The 19318-nt window shown below is 43.8% G+C and overlaps 1 long non-coding RNA gene across 4 annotated transcripts in view; it reads right to left on the reverse strand.

Moving 5' to 3' along the window:
- LOC110400045 overlaps nt 1-19318 on the reverse strand; it is a 141434-nt gene that overhangs the window by 53539 nt on the left and 68577 nt on the right. The window contains exon 3 of one of the 4 annotated variants that reach the window (XR_002439561.1): nt 14861-14949. The exons of the other annotated variants lie outside the window; for them this stretch is intronic. This is a non-coding gene — a long non-coding RNA (uncharacterized LOC110400045). The remainder of the gene's footprint in view (nt 1-14860; nt 14950-19318) is intronic. 4 annotated transcript variants of the gene reach the window in all.

Here is a 19318-nt window from a genome sequence, read left to right on the forward strand (position 1 = left end):
GCCTCCTGGGAGCCTCCAACAGGTCCCAAATGGGCACCCAATAAAAATGTTTGCAAGAAGTTTTCAGAATATTACGGCATTTAAAAGCAGCGTCAGTTCAGTTTGGGTATAACAGAGATTTTGTAAAGACCATTTTACCACTAAATGAGAGATTGCCAGGCTCTTCCAGATAGTTCCATTTTTCCATCTCTGATTTACTGTGCTAGTAACCAATAGTAAGAACTCCTAAAAGACGTGGTGACAGAGTCATGGGCATTTTTCTACTCAATGAGCAAATCCCTGAAAAGTGGAAGTTTTGGAATGATTTAATTGCGCCTATCAAAAAGAAGGGATACTACCTGTTTAGATATACCTTGCATCCTCTCTGGAATAGGAACATTCATTATCTGAGGCGGCCCCACAGTTCAGACCAGTTGCCTAAAAGAGGATTTGTCACCACTCGCTCCAGGTCCAATTTCTTCTTTGAGAGTTACACTAAGAATAGAGTAGGGTTTGGTAGGGCAGAGTATAGTAGAATAGAACGAAAGAGAACAGGGTAGGGTAGGGTAGAACACAACACAGCACAACAGTTGTAAGGCACCTTCATCTAGTCCAACTGCCAACATGTTTCCTTCTGCAGTATTCCTTGCTTCCAAGAATACATCCGAGGCTACTGATCACATACAGTATGTTCTATGGTTTCACCTACCGGAGGACACAGCGTGAGAATTTAATCAAGCCACCTTCACAACAATAGCAAGAATGACAAGCGACCACAGCATGGTCAGAGCGGAAAGTGTTGACACTTAAAGAGGACAAACTATGTAATTTTTCCAAGAAAACGAGAAAAATTCCATGGAAGTTGAACTGCTCGCAGGCAAAGCTCGCTGGTATTTTGCAGCCCCTTTCCTGCCAGAACCCAGCAGGATCCATCCACACCAATGTGAGGTTTCATCAGCAATCAGGCTCTGGGTTTCCCTTCCCAACCAGCAATCGGATCAGGTTACTTATCACCTCGTTGTAAAAACCAAGTGTCTGCCTGTATTTTTGCCAGCAGAGCCTCCTCATTTATCCCCGTATTAAAGATTCAGCCGCTGTGCATTAAATGAACCCGTTTCACTGGCAGGTGCTTGCTGGTTTTTAGGCTTTAAACGGTACCATTACTATCATTTATAAGGATAACATCACAATTAAGAATGTATGAATAATTTAAAAATGAGCAAGTAGCATTTAGTTTCACACTCTGCCCGCTGAAGAGGTTTTAAAATGCAGGGTCTTTATTTTATTGCAAAACACTGGCTTGCCTTGGTAAAAGGGATGAAAAGTTACTAATTTCAGGCTTTAGTTCAAACCCTTTAATCTGACAAATAAGTGCCTTCAGTGAGTACTTTGTTATCTCCGAGAGCCCCGGCAGAGCTGTTGGCAGCCTTTGTCTCAGTCTGAGAGTCTTACCTTATCCTAGGTGAGCCAAATGAGACAAAGGGGATGCCGCCAGAGAGCATCTCGACTTAATGGAGCTTTTCTTCTTAAATCCTAACTTGTACTCTCGGCAAATATTATGGAACAGGCTCGTTTCATCGCAATAAATAATGGTATATCATTAAAATTCCATTCCGTTGTTGAGAACAGTGTGATAAACTGTTTGCGAATTGGTAATTCTATTTATTAAAAACAGGGGCATTAATTTTGACACGTTGAATTATAACGCAGACAAACAGATCTTGTGTTTTAATTAAATGCTCCTATTTGATGAGGTTTTTCATATTAAGATTTAACGCCGGGCTCTCCGGGCCGCGCGCTGCGCGATGGGCTGCAGCCCCAGTGGGGTCCCACTGCCCACGGGCTTTGGGCAGCCCCAGTGCCAATGGAAGGGCCCCACATCCCACACCTTCTCCTCCTCCTCCTCTTCTTCCTCCCTGCCTTAATGGCGCTGCCCGGCTGCCGCCACTTTTCTTATTTCCTCATGCTGAAGCAGAGCTGAATGTTAAAAAAAAAAATAACAACCATACTGCTTTGAGGTTTCTTTCACATTAAGCTACATTTAATATTCATTCCACATTTTTTTTCTATTAATTAAAAGTAAACCGTGTATTGTATGGTACATTATCCCTCTAACAGCCCCATGTGGAGATCATGAAGTGGAAGACTAATGGTGTAGACTTTAGCATTTAGTTTTAACCAGAATAATTTACATATCTGTGAGAAGAGTCCGAGGCATGTGTAAATAAGCAGAACTCTGAGATATCAAGACCCTTGCTTAGTTTACTACGGACTGGAGAGCCACGGGCTGTGTATTTATTCCATCAGTCAGCTAATTTAATGAGACTTTATACGGCATCTATTTCTGCGGAAGACACAAAACTTATTATTAAGGAGAGGCATGTGGCAGTAAGAAAAATGTGTTTGTTTGCTTTTTTATTCTATTACCCCCAAGTAGCAAAGGTGATTCTATTCACTGTTCATTAAAGTTTACCTTTATAATTTATCAAAGGGGACCGATATCAACAGCTTTATGCTGAGATTTCAAAATTCAGGACTGATTAAAATCTAATATAAAAGGCCACAGATTTGGGGTGGGTTTTCAAGAAAAATAGCTTCCCAACTTGAAAGTACGGATTTCATTAATGTCCTTCTCTATTAGATGGCACTATGAAACACGTTAGTGGCATTTTCACTCCGAAATCCATGTGTGCCTTTCCACATAAGTTTCAAGAAAAGGAAAGTTATGTTAGAAAGCTGAGAAAACTGCACAAGCCATGCCTTGCACAAGGCTTGCACAAAGCCAAGCCATGCCTTGCACAAAGCTTGCACAAAGCCAAGCCATGCCTTGCACAAAGCTTGCACAAAGCCAAGCCCTACCTTGCACAAAACTGCCCCAGTCACAGCCACCACACCTCTCTGATCTGCCATGCACAGCCATGCACAGAATGCATGCTGGTGCACGCCTTCACTGATCACAGCCAAGATGCATACGTGCTGAAAATCATAAACAAAAGCACCTGTGTAGCAAATGGGGGACAAGGGAGAGCCATCCAGGAACATGGCAGCACAGTTGGCCAGAGGAGCCCAGCACTGAATGCTGTGACCCAACCAAATGGAGAGTGGCATCCCTTCCACGGGATGAGGAAATAACCAGGTCATCGGAGGTCACCGTGCGTTCCCAATGGGAATATTCTGGAGAAGGAGGAATACATGGAATTGATATTTTGAACTCAATTTATGTCAGTTTTGATTGGATTAACCATATTCTGGGGGGAAACAACAGCAACAAAAACAGGGAAACACCAAATTCACAAAGTTGGTGACATAAGAACTACTGTGGAAAAAAATATATATTACATGGGTATTTCAGAGCTAGACATTCCACCTTCTTATCTTGAACCACTGCTTTCCTTTCCAATTTGCTTACTAATTTAGTCTTTAAAATCTGATTAAAATGGCACAAGAAGAGTTTCCATTCAAATGATGCAATCAGATTGAAACGACTTCTTTTGTCTTCTGCATCTGGTCAGCGATTGAGAGATGGATGAAGCAATGACATCACCATCACCAGGAGCCAGACCAACACCGCTGCCACGTCAGCAGGGCAAGCCACCACCCTGCTTCCCTACAGAAGGACTACAACAAGCACTATGGCCAATCATTTACAGAAACCTTTGGGGGTTTTCTGTGCTACTGGTTAACAAGCATGTGCAAGGCTATTGGCAGGGATCAGAACAACGCAAATACATTTTCCAAATTGATTTGCTTTCTGTATTTTTACAGATTTTTGGAAATTAATACAAAAATAACCTGGGAAATTGAAAGAAAGGTTGCCTTTTAATAATGGAAAACTCCTATCATTCGAAATGCGGTTGATTTGTCTGAAATTACATTTCAGAAAATACGAAATTACAAAGATCCTCCTCAAATAAAAAAATCCATAAAAACAATCTGCGGTCGTGATTTGGCATTCCGTGCAACCCACCTTAACATCATTTTTCTAACTGCCCCAGTGATGCCTGCCAGGCCCCCAGGCTGGGTACCCCTCCCCAAATTGGCACAGATCATAACAGCTGGGGAAAGCATGCCTGCCTTCCACACATGTAAGGCTTTCAGCACTCTGGTGTTGCACAGCAGTGAGTTCCACAAGCCAGTCACACAAAAAGCACTTTTTTTTTCCCAAAGGTTTGAGCAAAACTTTTGTGTATCGTTATCCTCATCTTGCTCCCGCACAAAAAGGAGAGGAACGGAGGTTCCCAGTCTCTCTGCTACGTGATTAGTCCCATGAATCTCATTAGAATAATAAAAATATGGCCTACTTATGGCTTCAATTAAATGTTTCCTAAGTGAGAAATAATTAAGAATTGCAGAATCCTGTCTGTGAGTCAACTGGAAACCCAACCCCTGCGGGAGGAGCCCGTGGATTGAGCAGGGAGCAGCCCCCGGCCCCAGCGCAGCCCTCAGCCCCTCCGCCCCCTGTGCTCCCACCTCCAAACACAAGGATGCGTTCTGCTATGCCCCATAATGACACATTTTAAAATGACTGAAGCAGACGTGAAAAAAAAATACATATGTGCGGAGAAAAGCATGAGTACTGGAATGCTTCTTCAGCTCTATGCTAGCTTCACTTGCTTGATTTGCAATGTTGCGTGCCATAGTAAATCCCCTGCAAGCTAAGAGTGTACAGTGTCCAAATAAGATGGACAAAGAGAAACCAAGCCAGGCTAGATGAGATACATTTTTTAACAAGGGTAAGGGTACTCCAATAATGTAAGTACCTCATTTGAGTAACAATTGAGGTGTTTTGTGGTATTTTACAGGGATTTTGCCTTTTGGAGATAAGAGAACGCAGCAATACCAGCCCAAGTATACAGCGGATTTATAAAAGCTTCGTGAGCATGCTTTTCCAGATTCAGATTTTTAAGCAATTAGTTTGCAGATGTCACTAAATAAATGGCATTCATTCCTTAAGCAGGAACCATACCTGTTAACCATCTCAGCGTATTCTAGCTTTAAAGCTGAGCTTGATGTGCACAGCATGCTCAAAAACTGTACTCACAGTTCAAATGAGCTGGATTACAGACCATGACCACTGAGACCCTCACATGACAAAGCCTTTGTGTAATTAATATGCAGGGTAAAATGCTCCCTGGACGGCTGCTAAAGCGATTTAAATCATGCACATAAAAAATGTAATCACAAATTTAGCATGGTGGACATTGTAGTCACACTGTGCTTGATTGCATAGAAGGTTCCAAGTGTGTTTTAAATGTCCTTTAAGATTGAGATTAGGACTTGTACTTACAAGATGCATATTAATCTAAAACTCAACATTTTTCAGTGTGGGATCACAGTAGGAGAACATTATGGGCAATAGAGGTTCATTCTAATCCCAGTAGGTAATTACACTTTGAAATAATATTCTTTAATTAAATCTTGTTTGCAGTTGATTGATTTAAACACTAAATCTAAAAACCTAAATTTCAGTTTTTATCAATTTTTGATGCTTATTGCACAGAACTTGGGCTTTAATTGATGTTTCTGAAGTTTTTAAAGCTCTCGTCCACCGTATCCTAGCTGAATTTATTGTAATTACGAGCATCATTCTTTTGCAATGTAGACAACTTTCACTAGAACCTTGACAATTTTAAGCACTTTTAAAGTGTGAAATGCACGATGCATATTTGCTGTGTAAGAAGGCTGGTATTTTACTGTGGTTCTTTCATAGAGCATCTTGTTTACATGCTGTAAACTGTTTTCAAAGCTCTGGAGAAGGGACCCTGCCTTCCACACATCTATTGCTGATGACACCTAGTGCCACCACGGACAGCAGCACCTGATGTTGTAGGCGCAACACCTACAGCCCTTGGGCACCAGAGCAAACCTTTTCTGCCGCACACTTGGTCAGTCCCTGTTTGAAACCTCCGCGCAGTCCCTGCTGCATCTCCTGTGCAAACGTGGTGCTTTTGAAGAGGACAGGTTCCTACTAGCACAACCACAGGACCATGAAGTCATTAAGGTTGGAAAAGACCTCTAAGATAATCAAGTCCAACTGTCAACCCATCATCACCATGCCCACCAAAATGATGATCTTAAGGAAGCATAGGAATGCCAGGAATACCCTTTGCTATCTCTCCAAACTGTATTAAACACACTTGGAGGCCAATGGGCATGTACAGAAACATTCAACAGAAGGTATTCCCCAACTCGGCACCAGTCTGAGCGCATCTCCCTGAGACACATGCAGAGACATCACCCAGAACAATTGCGCTTGAGGCTTAGGGAGTCAGCCCATGGTGGGGGTAAGAGGCAGTGCAATTAACGATTGAATAGAAAGAAGACCCAGCCACAAGGAGAGTGTGGCAGTGGACATGGAAGGCACTGGGGCACCCCGAGCAACCCCATTTTTCTAGGAAGGCTCAGGCCCAAGAGACCCCATTACTGCAGCAGCACGATGAGGGTCTGTGCACGGAGCTGCCCAGTCCATCAGAGAAGCCGAGGAGGAGGAACACAGCCCTGTGCTCCAAGGGAGGCAGCCAGGCGCCCTGTGCCCGCCGTGGGAAATTACACACATGAAACTGCAACCATGCCTCGACAGGGCTGACCTTTCCAGCACGTGAAATCCCACACCCAGAACTTCAGCAATAAGTTTGTTGGCTGGAAATGAGCTTTGAAAATGCGGAGTTTCACCCTGGTCTTCCTTTCAGGCCTACCCGGGCTAGAAGCAATGGGCCTGAATTCAAATCTCACTCGGCTACATAATGATATCATGTATGTGTCTTAGAGTAAATTAAATTCATGATACTATATATTTAATAACAGAAAATTCACACCTTACCGCAGCTGCATTTGTCATACCCAAGAAAACGCAAACTACTCTATGGAATGTTTTATTAAGATGACTTCGCTCTTATGAGAAATGATTAAGTCACTATAAGAGCAAAGTAAGACCACAAGACCTCATTCATTGTAACACTAATATTAATCACACAAATAATATAAGTGTCTTACAGTAATCCACATTCCCTTAAAATATATATTATACATCCTGAGGGCAAACAGTAACACAACTGACTCGGAATAAATCCCTCAAGCCATAGTGGCCAGAAGAAAACCATTTATATTCTGACAGATTCATGTATATTTTGTTATGCGTAACAAATGAAAATATTTACAACACTATCAGAGCTCAAGAAAAATTAAGTCTCACTAATCAATACATTTCAAGCATGAATTTAAATCCTTTCCAAATCTGACAATGTCCTCCAAAATCAGCATAAAATAAACAAGCGTCTTTCCATCCGTTTAGCTGTGGTCAGTTATTATCATTGTATTTCATCTTAAATTTCTTAAATTAATTATATCCTCCTGCTGGCATAAAGGAGGGAAAAACAAGGAGCCTTCAGGTGCTTGATGAATTTGTTGGCAATGAAACGATTCAAAAATGCGTTCATCTTCTCTAAATAATATTCTCCGCTAACTTACTACAACAATATGGGAAAACAAAAACAAAGAACCAATGATTACACCAACGGCAGCAGTCTGCACAAGCACAAACAGTGCTCATACCGAGGAGGCCAGCAGTCTCCTGTATTAAATACAGCAAGTTCTTTTTACCCAATCCTTCACTTCTTGCACACAGGTTAGATTCCTGCAGATGAGGCAGGTGAGTTTCCCTTGGAACCCATTCCTCATGCCCCTTTCTTCGCCCTGCACAGCCTCCTCCCACCCCACTGCCACCTGCCCCACCTCAGCAGCCCCACATGTTTCGTCCTGTCCCTCAGCCCCAGCATACACTGCTGCATTTTCCTCCCGTGACCAGGCGTCCCGTGACCTGCAATCACAGCGTGCTGCCCCTGGAGCTCCCCACGCTTTCTTCAGTGCCTCCCTCAAAGTCTTGTCACATTGGCGGTGCTATTCTTGTTCTACTGAACAAAGAAATCACCCTAAGATGACTAAAAACTGATTGTCCATCCTTAACCTATTCATCCCCATCTCCTGGAGGCTTTCAAGGTCAGGGTGGACCAGGCCCTGGGCAATGTGACCTAGCTGCGATGTCTCTGCTCACTGCAGGGGAGTTAGACTAGGTGACCTTTACAGGTCCCTTCCAACACTAAGGATTCTATGATTCCTCCTCTTATTATCTGCAAGAAATTTGGTGAGATGCCAATCATGCAAATGCTACAATAAAAATATTATTTCCCACTTCCTTTTCAGAGCCAGATTCTATTTACCTCCATTCACTCTCCCTGACAGACTTATCAGACAAAAAGGTGCAAATAGATGTGCTCATTATTGAGCTGAGTCTGTGGAAACTCTGCAAGAGGTTAACTGCTGCAACAGAGATGCACGGAACTCTTCCCACCCAGTTTCCCCCTTGCAGCTCCAGTACGACCTCCAATGCTGCAGGACCCAGCATTTAGTTCATACTGGGCTTCTACCATTTCTGGACCTCCAGAAAGTGGTTTCTTACTGCCTCCCATCCCAGGAGCTAAAGCTTGAACAGGTAACTGTGGTGCAAAACAGGCTTTCTGCATATTGGAGCTGGTTAGGGACGTGGTCAGTGGGCATGGTGGGGATGGGTTGGGGCTGGACTGGCGATCTCAGAGCTCTTTTCCAACCTTAATGATTCTGCTATTCTATGACACTGCCCAAGAGCATTTGAAGAATATTGCTCCTGCAACGCTCCAAGACAGCTGAAATTGTTTCTCATGAAATGTTAAGAATCTTTTCATTGATATCCAATATGCAAATCTATACAGAGATATCTGCTCTCCAAGAATGCCTCCACACACAGCAGATATGTTGTAGACATTGCTTTGTCTATGGAAAATGCAAAAATCCCAGACTGAGCAGTCACACTCTGAGTTCTACCTGTACTTCAGCCAAATGTTAATTACAACTAATTACTATAGCTTGGGATGCATTAATTAACGTAAATGAATGCATTAGTTGGTTTTAAAATGAAGTTTGTTTAAACTTACTGTAAATTATATTTTACTCCATCTCATCGTTCTGAAGCAGGCAGCAGCACTCGAGTTCCTTCCCTGCAGGGGATGAAGGACCAGAACCGTCCCCATGTGTCCCCTTGAATGCAGACCAGGGACTGTCTCATTTCACAGCCTGCTCTTCTCCTTTGCATTGACCCATGGAACAAGTGCTGGAAAGGACTCCTGGAAGGATTTGTGTCGTTCTGTCCGTAAACATCATGGGTGGCAGCAAGCAGGGATGGCTTTGTGTAGGGAACTGAGCTCTGTAAGCATATGAGGGGCACAAAGGGTCAGCAGAAGTTAGAAGAGAACAGCCATGAAGAACTTTGGGCCTACAAACATTGCACGGCTGTGTTCCTTTAAAAACAATGATTAAATAGTCCTAACTTGCAACTGCTCTGAGCCCTCTGTTCAGAATGATTAAACACAGCAGCAGAGGACAACCTGGGCAGAACTATTTAAATAACGCAATGGATTTATAATTTCAAAAGCGCCCCAGTGCTTCCCCTGAAATTGGTTATGAGTGCTGACCTGGAGGAGCGGGGCCACCAGGCAGCCTGTCCATGCCAGCAGTGTGAAGGCGTCATTTGTACCGCGGTTGTCAGCACTGGTGCAAAGGAACAGTGCAGGATAGTGAGGGAGACAGGCACTGGGGGTGGTCTAGCAAGGGAAAGAATTAAAATTAAAAAAAGAAAGGGGAAAAAAATAAAATGCCACCACTCCCTCTGCCCAGAACAGATTGTGCAAGTCAGGAGCAAGAAACAAGGAAGCAAACCAGAAGTCACCTTCCAGGCACCTAATCTGCTGTTCATGGTGGTAGGCAAAGGACTCTCACACAGAGGAGCTCAGCACCTTAAGCACTGCAGGGAGTCCTGCTCATGCTGCCAGTGTCTATGTGCCAGTGCCGTGCCTGCTGCTGTCTCCCCAAAGTGTATGACCACCAATAGTGGTCCTCCTCTAAAATGTCTTTTTTGTTTGGTTTGGTTTCCTTTGCACTGACACTTCTCCATCGTCCTCTCTCCAAGTAGCTCAGAGACTGCCCTCAGATCCACAACTAGGGATGTCACAGCAGATGAAGAAGTGCACGACTGGAAATCCCAATTCCCCTCCCTGGGCTTGTTACTTTGGGCGACTCATAGAATCATTCGCATTGGAAAAGACCTCTCAGATCCCCAAGCCCAACTCATCCCACCATGCCCACTGCCCCTGTCCCTCAGTGCCACATCCCCACGGCTCTGGGACACCCCCAAGGGATGGCAAACCCCCACTCCTGGGGCAGCTGTGCCCTTGCCTGACCACTCTTTGGGGAAGAAATTGTTCCTCATATTTACCCTGACCCTCCCTGTCACAACATGAGGCCGTCACCTCTCATCCTGTCACTGTCACTGTGAGCAGAGTCTGACCCTCACCTCATCACAGTCTCCTGCCAGGAGTTACAGGGAGCAATGAGGTTTCCCCCGAGCTCCTCTGCTCTGGACTGAGCCATCCCAGCTCCCTCAGCCTCTCCTCACACATTCCTCCAGCCCTCTCCCCATGCCTCCATCTGTAAAACGGGACTGCCGGTGCCCACCCACTGCTGAGCACAATTCCCTAGGTGGGCCATGCCATGCACAAGGACCCCCAGCACCCCCCAGGTGGGGTTACCCTGCAGCCTTCTCACTGAGCTGGGCATCTGCCCAGGGTCGGGGGCTGCCTGGGGTGGCCACAGCTCAGGGCTCGGAAGCCCCAGGCCTCTGGCAGGAAGGCTAACTGCTGGGTTTTCAATTAGGCTGTGTTTTAGGGATACAAAATTGCAATATTCCTTTTCTACACCTTCCCTGCACTTACAGAGCAACCCATTATTAAGCTATTAATCACCTCTTTCAATTAATTGTTCTAAAATGACCCAGGCTTTAGTAGTTGTGTTGCAATTGAAAAGCTCACTTATTTTTGGAAAGGTAAAGCTGCAGACGGTGGTAATTTGAGACAGCCGAGCTATTAGCCACTGTTTAGAATCTCAATTACTCTTAAGAAGGATAATTACAAATAAAGCAAACTTGTGATCCCACATCAGTAAGAACAGTTCTTTCCTGCTTTATGGAATATACAAGCAGTTTTTCATCCACCGGATTTAATTTCCACATGAAAAATTGACCTTAACAGTATGAAGTATGGCTACAAGTAAAAACTGTGTTTTCATTGAAGAGAATAAATGCATTTCCTGAACGCCGGCTGTTAAAGCTAATTGATTTATTGGCTCTCTATATAGTGTACTATTGTCTTTGCACTCATGGGACAAGGAAGCTCTTGAGAACAGAACTAAATTCTGCCACTGCAGCGTGACAGCTGAAGAGGGCTTTTTTTTTTTTTTTTAATATAATGTGCAAGTTTCCAGAGCTAACAGAAATCTCTCTAGGACTGGATGTGCCCATGAACTTAGTGGATGCAGTCCTCCAATACTGTAACACTATTAGGAAGCTAACGGCACTGGCAGCGAGCTGCTTCCCTTTAATCAGAGGGTTTCCATTGTAAAGTATTTATGTTCGAGCAAATGTAAAGCTCTGGTCACAAGAAGGGAAATAGGAAACTCCCTTTATCATTTGTTTGGATTTTTTACTTTACAGACAGCAGTTAAATATTCAGTAGGAAGTCATATTTCTCCCTGATGATGAAAACAGCTTTAAAATTCATGGAATGGCCAAATATTTGTTATTATCTCTTGCTTTTAGGCTTTATGTAAATGAGTGCCCATAAGATGAAAGCAAGCGCTTGGTAGCAGGTGGGAGCAAACTCACATAATCACACCAATAACAAAGCCCCGAGGAAAAACAAAATAAAATGAAAAATCAATACAGGATGTTGTTCTCCAGATATACCATTAAAACGCAGTATTCCAGAGCCGCACCGCTGTCCTCATCAGAGGATGACTGGGTAAGCCAGGGGACAAATTCACCCCTCTCGTGTGTGTAGAAACCCTCACGGCCCAAAGGAAGCCGTGCACGCCCATGGGAGCACAGCCCGAGCAGGACAGTGAGCTCTGCAAAGATGGCACCTATGTGGGGGTGAACCAAAGCTGCAATGCCGCAAGGGAAGTTTCCCTGTCTCTCTGCATTTCACAGTGCCCCTGACAAACACCCAAAAGTTTCCTGAGATTTTCTAGGCACTGCAGAAATGAGAGCCCAGAACGTGAAATCTGGCAAGAAATCTGAAGCTTGTTGCTCCTACAAGAATTCTCTGATTCCCAGGCTAGCAGTTCGGCTACAAATTATAGTTTTCCCATCTTCTTCCTGTTGTTTTTTCTTAGTTTGCTTCTTGTTGCTGAGAATGGGATTTATACTCAGTATTTGTACCTGAAAACTGGCATGACCAGATCCTGCTTTGTTTATTCTCTCCCACATCTCGAGAACCATTGACAGCTGTATTTACCTGCACTGCTTATGCCTGTACGGAGAACACTGCCCTTCCTACAGCTTTCTCCTGTCTGTACCCAGTATCACAGCCACCACCACCAAAAACCATCCAGAATTACGACCCCAACTGCATTTCTACTCCATGTGCTCATGCAACACCACCAGCACGCGGACCCAAGCCTTCTCCTCCTGCTCATGGCACAGGATGCCCTCATGGGGACAAACAAGAGCTTCCATTTCCACCTAGACAGGAGTGATTTCCATCCCCAGACTTTGTGGGCCACATCTTGCTCATGGTTTGCAGCCTGTGCAGTGACATCTCTGTACCAGTGAATACAGCGATGGTCACTGCCAATCCCTGGAGGCATTCAAGGCCCGATTGGATGGGGCCTTGGGCAGCCTGATTTGGTGCCTGATCTAGAGGCAGGCAATGCTGCCCACAGCAGGGGTTGGAACTGGAAAATCTTTAAAGTCCCCTCCAACCCAACCGCTCTGTGGTTCTATTATCTTCAAGGTCCCTTCCAACACAATCATTCTGTGGTTCTCTGAACGTGGAATCTGCTATGGGCTGTGCAGTGCTGGTGGCAGAGCTCACAGAGTGCCCTCCCATCCGTCCCCATGGGCGCACTGCCTGATCCACACCACGTCCCCCAGCCACAATGACAAATTACCATTGGGTGCTGCAGTGAGATGCAAGTGAATTAGGAAATGAATAATTAAACTCAAAGAAATAGGGGAGGAGATGCTGGGGGAAGGTGGGATGACGAGAGGCTGACAGCCATGTCCTGAGTCAGCTCGGCCAGGCTCTGCTGGTGTAAGCCCCAACTGCTCTGCATAAGGGAAAACACCACATGCATGGGCACCTGAGCTGCTTTGTGAACACAAAACACATTTGTAATCAACGCTGTCGCTGCACCATGTCCCTTCCCTCTCTTCAAGCCTCCTGCCCTCTCAGGACAGCAAACTGGTCACTGTCTGAAGGGTGGTGATATTTACATGAGCCTTTGCTATAGCAACACAGCACATCCGCACAGAGAGCTTTCTCTAGTAACCATTAGTGCTTTACCTATTCATTCCTTAAAGCATCAACATCTCATCAAAATCAAGTTTTAAAATCCCGACTCTTATCACAGTTAGTACTCATAATCCTTTTTCCAGAGTAGGTGTTTCCAAATCACATTAAATCTTTCATCTTCCTTCCAATTAATTTCAAGGTCTTTACTGAATCAAATGAGATATTTTTTAAACCCCTCTGTTGCAGCTTTTCAGGCTTTTAGCCAATCCTGCCATCCAAATTCCAGAAGCATTTTGTGTTCAGTCACATCGGGAGCTCCGAGTTTTAGGAGAAGACGATAATAACAACTATTTCATTGTTTTACCACAGTCAGTACTTTGAATTATAAGGATTGCAAAAGTCTGATTATTTTGTTCTATGGATTATCAACAGCTGTACGACCTTGAACACAGTCGAGTTGTCTCACTGGGGTGTACAATTTAACAAAACAGCATAGTTAGCGTCATTTTACCAACCTTGCCTGATTTGGGGAAAGTGCGATGCTCTAAATGCAGACAAACACCCATTTCAGACCCACTCCATAGCACGAGAAAAGTTTATCCTAGGATGGGAAATCATCTGGGAAGTGCTCCTGAGCTGCCAAAATGGCACGTTCCACATTCGTCAGCATTAGTTTTGCTGCCGCGGTGAACCAAGGTCTTGAATATACAAAATGACAGAGAACAGCACCGGCCCTCATTTAATTCTTCCCTAAAAAATCGGAAACCGAGGAAAAGGTGAAGAGGAAGAGCAGTTAACCTCTGGTGACCAAAGGTGCACTTGAGCTGTTATTTTGTATTCTATACTCTTCAAAGAGCAATATAAACAGAATTATTTATGCCCGGCAAAATGTTGCTTAATTACTTATGCACCACTGTTTGCTTGTATTTTAAGCTCTCTCTACCACCCACAGGCAGACGTTAAACAGCTGCTAAAAGCTAGCTTTAGTCTTGCCTGTTTGAAATTAGCATACTTGAGCTTTGAAAAAACTTTGTTGCCAATTTACATATGCATAGAGACTGATATTTAGACTCACCATATGATATGTCCCTCAAGAGCTTTTCTTATTGCCTCCATCCTCAGGTCTCAACCTAGAGACTGTAAATCTAGCAGGTGATTAATTCTATACCCTTGAGAAACTAGCAATTAGCACTTGCAACCAGTAAAAAATTGTCATTTCAAAACCCTGTTTACTATGCCCATGTATTTTCTATGAACTCACAGTTAACTCTAAATAGATGGGTATGGCAATAGATTTGCAGCCTATTCTGTCTCTTTATGTAAAAATATAATATAGCTCCCAGCTAATCAACCTATTAAACACACCGAGAGGGATTAAATAATTGGCGTTCCTTTTTCATATATAAAATGGGAAGATGTAGCAAGCATGGAAATACTCTACATGATGTTTTATGTTAGCAGACCTTAATCAGCTCATTTCAACACGATGACTTTGTAGGGTTTACCTGTTTTGTGTCAATTCTTATCTCTGATAGCTGAAATTACCGTACTTCCAGATGTTCTTATGCATTATTGAGGTCTTCCGCAGTAGATGCTGGAAAAGGTAAGATAAGGTTTTATTTCTTTGTAGTAGTCGCAACACTGAGATCAAAGGCAGCAAAGTGCAGTGCTTAGTATTGAAAACTATGATGAACTTCACATTTATTTTCAAGTAGAAAATCTATCACAAAACTGCTCATCAGCCCTCACTTAACTGTTTCAAGTGTAATCCACTGCACCGCTGCAGAACGATTTTCAGATTTGGGGGTGCTTTTCCTAAAAGGAAGGTTTTAATGCTCACTAAATGCATGCCCATCAGCGGCGTGCATAACAAAACACGGCACGCGGTGAAGCATCCCCAAAAGCCCCACTGAAATCTGCCTTGCAGGAAAAGGAGTGGGTGCGTGGATGCGGGGGGAACGGGGCGCAGTCAACAAACTGCAATGGGGCACCCTGTGCCGCATGCCACTGCGAGTGAAAAGGAAAAGAGAACTTGCTGCTTGGAGCAGAAACCGGTTCTACGGTGGCTGGCAGCGAAAGGAAAAGACGGGTTCATTTTATAGAATAATCCCACTTGGGTATTTCCTCTGAGCTGCACAAATCTTTACTAAACGGCACTCTTCCAGCGGGGGGAAATACCGCTGCTCCTCCCCGGTCTGAGAGGGGCTCTCGGGAATTTCCGAAGTACATCGAGGCAAACTTGGTGTAAAATGACCAAAGCATCTTTGTAGAAAACAAGGAATTAGCGGTGAAAGTAAAAATGGTCACTAATGCGAGGACGTCTTCTTTCTCCGAGCTGCACAGGATGTGGGGGGCTGCTGCAGAACCGGCCAGGCTTTCTTCCCACTAATTACATCATCAGATGATCCTACCGTTAAAATCAGTTGCAGAGTACCTGTACACAACTAAATCCCTGCGTCTAATTACTATTTTAGTCTCTTTTTCCTTCTGACATGTTGGTGATAGATCATTATTTTTTCAGCAATTTGTTCGCATTTATATGCAATATAATTGGATCTGATTAATTATTATGATTAATGACTGCAGAATTTCCTTGCAAAGCTATTAATACTGGTAGTATCAAATGAAAGACATGGACAAATTAAAGCCAATGGAGTCCTGTTGCTCGTACTTACAATGCTGGGGCTGAAGTAACCCTTTGCTGCTCTCAGCTCCGCAATAAACTCCAGGGTTTATCAGGTATTTCCCTGCAGACCTGGGTGTTTTCAGGGGGGGATGAAAACATAACTACGGGGTCAGGGAGAGATTTAATTTTTAGGTGAACTACCGCACATTTAGAGTATATATTTATATACTTATACATTTATATATTTTTGGATGTATTTTAAATGAGCTCAAGAGCATTATTTTAGAGCTGCACTGACTTAAAGTCAAGGAACTCCGGCCAAAACAAAGACTGTGAAATATTTTTAAACAATACCAGGTACCTTTCTCCTTTATTCAGGTTGGGCACGCAAGAAAACTTGACAATAAAAGCCATTAATTTCCATTAAATGTCAAATTACAAAATTTCCGAAGGATGTATTTTTGTGGTGTGTGTTGTATTTTAAATTACACTCTGGCTTAGAAATGGGATATTACATGTAAAAAAGCAAACAATGACTGAGTAGCTTAGGGGATCGACTTTCCTGCTACCTCTGGGACCTGACTTTAAATCTGTCTTTGAGCAAACTGAGGAAAAATCATTTCAGTCTAATGGCAGTAGCATATAAAAAATCAGATAGCGGGAGTTCCACGCAGGTGGCAAAAAGCTTTAGAAAAAAGGGGGGTGCAGAATCAGATGAGCGATGGCGATTTTGCCTGGATTACCGTAAAGCTCAAAACTCAAAGACTTTGAATGCGATTTTAATCTGTAATAAGCGACAGCAGTCCTCATCAAACCTAGGTAGAAATGAGGGCATTGATATTTTGGGTGCAAAGCTACTGAGGAATTGTGAAAGGGTCTCTGTCAGCCCAACATCAGAGATACAGAACGACGCCTGCCGACAGCAGGAATCAAACAAACACCCAGCCGGGACTTCTAAAGCGCCTCAGCATTGAGATTTGGAGGGCACCGAAAAGATTGCCGACCTGAAGTTCTAGGAATTTCCCTGCAACTAAAAAAATGGCATCAAGGTGACATACATTTTGAAACGAGATCCAGTGGGCCACCGAGTAGTTTTACATCATCTAATTTTTAGAAATTTAATTTTCAAATGTCTTCTTAAAAAAAAAAAAAACAGACACGAAGGAACCCAACCAAAACACATGTAATATTTGTGCCCGGGTGCATGGAAACCCCCCCGGCCAAACTCAACCAGGTAAAGCCAAGAAATTCCAAATTATTGCCATGTGAGCTGAAAGTCACATTGTACAGTTATCTGTAACAATCTATGTGTTTTCTGATGCAGCCACATTCTGTTTTTGCCATTGTGCAGCTTTTACTTATGGGCTGCTTCTGCCCTATTTCCATGGGCATACTGTAAACATGCTGTCAAAATCACATCTCTCATGTGATACCTATGGCAGTTCATACACCAACGGCGTGTCACTGCAAATAAGCAGCAGGAATAAAAAATGAACTTTCCTTATGTGTTAAGCTGTGCGCTCTTGTCCCAAAAAAAGGCAGGAGATAGTATAGGACAATCACATGTAATAGCTAGAAAGAAAAAGTTAAAAAACTAGTAGTGGTGAGTTTAGTAGTATCATGAAAACACAGAATCATAGAATGGCCTGGGTTGAAAAGGACCCTCAAAAACCTTGAAAAGTTTCAACTCCCCTGCTGTGGGCAGGGTTGCCAGCCACTAGACCAGGCTGCCCAGAGCCACATCCAGCCTTGGATGGATGTGAAATGAAACACTGACGGAATTCCATGAGGTAAATCATGACCTTGGATGCATGCAGCAGGATGAAGCAATTATGGATGGCACCAAGCGCCAAGGGTGGTCAGTGCAAAGACCCCCAAGGAAAGCTGAACCATGCCAGCAGTCATTGCGGGATTGCTGACATTTTTCCTGGGAAATTCACGTTCCCTTCTTTTAACTCACTTTGAGGCGACACTTTTGAAGACGTAGAAGATCTTACGGAGTCCTGCAATTACTCTCGTGGGCTTGCACTGGGGAAAACAACATGAGTTCAGACCAGGCCCCATAACCACCAGGTTGCTCCCGTGTTGTGGCCAGGCAGTGAAATGTCAGAAAAGTGTTTTATCAACAAATTCCAGGAGCGGAAGGTTTGTATGGCAAACAAAGTGAAAGAAAGCCATACATTCTGTCAGTTACATTTTAAAGTTTGGTTCTGATTGCTATTTGTCACATCCTGCATCACTGGATTGCTTCTTCCTCTGTATGCAGCAGTTTACATCTGGGCAGCTGTACAAAGACCTTGAGGTGTGTTCCTCCACTTTTTAATATTAGTGACTCAGGTTTGTTGCACAAAAACAATTTCACAAATGATGGATCCAACAGAATCAGATTGATCCAATAGAATCAGAAGTTGTTTCTAACCTGAATTACCATGTAATTTTAGGACCCTATAACTTCTGTTTTCAGTGGGGCACAACAGGAATTCTCTCCTGAGCAACCTGGTCTAGTGGCAGGCATCCCTGCCTATAGCAGGGGGGTTGGAACTAGATGATCTTAAAAGTTCCTTCCAACTCAAACAGTTCTATGATTCCATGATCCAAATACTCCCTGGCATTGATCTTCATGTAGGAATACATGCGAAGCAGGAAACAACAGGTTTCCATCCAGAAATCAAGTGTAATTTCAATCACTTTCCAGCATTTTGTCAAGGCCACACCACGCCTCAGTCCTCTGCTGTCCCTAGACTCAGAAATTGTGCAAGTGGCTCATTCGTCCAACTCCCCACCACCATTGTTACCCAGTATTTGCACACCAGACTGTCAAGTGGGGCTCAATTCCATCAATGCACTGAACTCACAGCAAAGATGGCTAGCTAACAAAATAATAGACAAACAGCAGCGCAGAAGGTGGTGCAGGTTCCTCCACCCATGTCCCTGCCCTGCCTGCTGGGCCACCATGGAACCATGGCTCACTGAGGCACCCTGACCACTTCTGGGAGTTTGTTTTCCAATACGCAACCAAACAAAGCCCTTTCCAGCCTCGGCTGGCCAAATATTCTCATCAACAAAATGGGGGTTTGAATAAATCTGGAGCGTGGTGGCTGATGTGGTTGTCAGATTCATAGAAGCTCCGGTTAGCTCCATCAGAGGAAACAAGTGATGATGAAAAAGGTGCAAGCAGAATGCCTAATGGACTGCAGCCATTATTTGATGGCTCCCAAATGGGTGTCCAGGAAAGCATTTGCACGGGGATGAATAGGAGGAAGGCGATGGAGAAGGAGAACATGCAACAGAGCCATGAAATGTTAAAAAGTGAGAAGGCACAAGGTAACAAACTGAA

Source organism: Numida meleagris, chromosome 5 (assembly GCF_002078875.1).
Source record: "Numida meleagris isolate 19003 breed g44 Domestic line chromosome 5, NumMel1.0, whole genome shotgun sequence".
Taxonomy (NCBI): Eukaryota; Metazoa; Chordata; class Aves; order Galliformes; family Numididae; genus Numida; species Numida meleagris.